At 29.4% G+C, this 2,421-nt stretch overlaps 1 long non-coding RNA gene across 1 annotated transcript; it reads left to right on the top strand.

Moving 5' to 3' along the window:
* Positions 1-221: 221 nt before the first annotated feature.
* LOC114162226 lies at positions 222-660 on the top strand. Its single transcript, XR_003599167.1, has 3 exons — positions 222-309; positions 392-493; positions 576-660. It is a non-coding gene; the product is annotated as an uncharacterized LOC114162226 (long non-coding RNA).
* Positions 661-2,421: the final 1,761 nt, after the last annotated feature.

Below are 2,421 nucleotides of genomic sequence, written 5' to 3'. Positions count from 1 at the left end.
ACAAAGTGGAGAGACCATTGACAAGAATTATGGCAACAAAGGAATGATGGTACATGTACTAGAGATGAATTGGTCATAATGGCTCCAAAAGGAATAGATAGAGACCAATGGGCTTCTTTTATTGACTATCGTCTAAACTCAAAAACAATGGTATAATTTAAACTTTTTTTCATAAACCTTATTCATTATTATTAATTTTTATACTTTGATGATTAGGACCATGCCCTCAAAAATAAAAACAATAGGGCAAAGCAAACCATTGCTCACACAGGTGGATCTAAGAGCCTTGCAAGGAAAAGAGATGAAATGGTGATAATATTACATATCTTCAAATTAAATTTATGTTTTAATTTTTTGAATTGTGTCATAAAATTTTTCTTCAACTCTATAGGAAAAAGAGTGTGGCCAAAAGGTCAGTAGAGGAGAGGTATGGATAGCCACCCACAAGCATGCTAACGGAACATTTGTTAGTGATGAAGCAAGGGAAATTGGTGTAAGTTTGATTCTAATAAACTCTATAATGATCATCCACAATTCACGTTATTTTAATTCGTTTCTTCTCGTGTTTTGTATAGGAAAAAATTCAATCATATGAATCAAAATTATCAACATCCCAATCAAAAGATGTATCTAGCACCGATTCCTTAGCTTTTGCTTTCGAAAGTCAAGAACATTGCGGACGTGTTAGGGGTTAGGTTTGGGACCTTGTCCATCTAAAGTGTTTGGCTTCAATGTTATATTTTATATAATTTTATTATATAAAATTATTATTCTCTATGTTGTTATTATTATGGATTAGCATTAATAATAAATTAAGTTATTTGTTAATATTAATTATTGTATGGGTAATATATATATATATATATATATATATATATATATATATATATATATATATATATATATAATTTTGGGTATCCTGATGAACGATCCGTGATGGGGTTGAATTGTTTAATAAACGGTCTGTGATGAGCTTGAATAATCAGATACATTTTGAGAGGTCCCTGGTCTCTGCTGAGGGGTTATAAAACTGATACCCATTAGTCAGTTTTTAAATAACAACGTAAAACACTCTTACGTTTAAGAATATCCATCAGAAAGAGAACAATAACATCTCATACTACGTGCTTCCATGGATCCTTCGTTAATTCCAGGTACACAATTTTCAACTGATACTTGAATATATTGTATTATTGTATCTTATACATAGCCTATTAAGATACAAAATATAATTATTCTTTTGGAAAGTGTGTCATAATTTTCATAATTGTTCATTCTTATGGAAGACCTTAACTTTTGATTGCATTCAAAATTTGATTAAGGAGTTTAATTATTTATTAATTATTGGTCTGATGTCGTTTAATTAATATTATCAAAGTACCAAATTGGGAACCCTAATTAGGAGTAAAATCCCTTTTCTGGAATTTCACGATCTATGCTCGTGAGATTTTTTATTGTTTTTCAAAACCTTATATATCAATATCAATTGGTTTTTGGATAATTCAATATTCGAAATCAAAGCCCCAAATCATTGTGCATCACGTTTCAAAACCCCAAATCAAAGCTAGGTTTCTCCCGTTTGACCACCAACCATTTTCATTTTCTCTTTCACGAGAAATGTTTGACATTGTGTCACGACAGTGCTCGATCTGTGTGATGATGGTCTGCGCGCTGCAGTGATGAACGTTGTTTTCATTGTAGAGCAGTGGTTCGCGTCGACGTTATGCGCAGTAGTGGTTCGCTGTGGATGATGGTCACTTTTGGTGGCTTAAGTTTTGCACCAATGGCCCACCTGCACCAGATTTATGTACATCCTTTTGAATCTTTTAAAACAATGAACACTGCATTGACTATAGGAAAAGAACCCCGTAACTACGGGAATAGTTCAGAATGTAACTACGGGAATAATAATAACAATTAATAATATAATTATATTTAATAATAATAAAATAAATAATTAAATAATTAAATTAATAATAATAACAATAATAATAATAATAATAATTATTATTATTTCATGCATTATATAATTTAATATATTTTTGTTAAAGCATGATATAATTTTATATAATTGTTAGCTCACCTATCGTGGGTACAACTGTATGAAATTTTGTCGGAATTATATAATTTAAATATCTTATTAATTAATTTGATATTACATTAATATTAATTATACCCTATCGGTATTTTATTATTAATGCATTTTACTTTTCTTGATACAATGTATTTTTTTGAATTTTATTATGTCAATTATTTGTCTTGTACCCTATCGGTATTAGATTTCTTTTGACATGAGATGTGCATTGTATTTTATTATATTTTATATTTTGTTATATTTCTTATTTATTATGATTCGGGACCCTTAGGCGGGATCATAGTGAATGAGAAATAATTTGATATCATAGGCATATTTTGCTATGT

The sequence above is a fragment of the Vigna unguiculata genome, chromosome 9 (genome assembly GCF_004118075.2).
Source record: "Vigna unguiculata cultivar IT97K-499-35 chromosome 9, ASM411807v1, whole genome shotgun sequence".
NCBI classification, from domain to species: Eukaryota; Viridiplantae; Streptophyta; class Magnoliopsida; order Fabales; family Fabaceae; genus Vigna; species Vigna unguiculata.
This window is presented reverse-complemented; position numbering and strand designations above follow the sequence as displayed.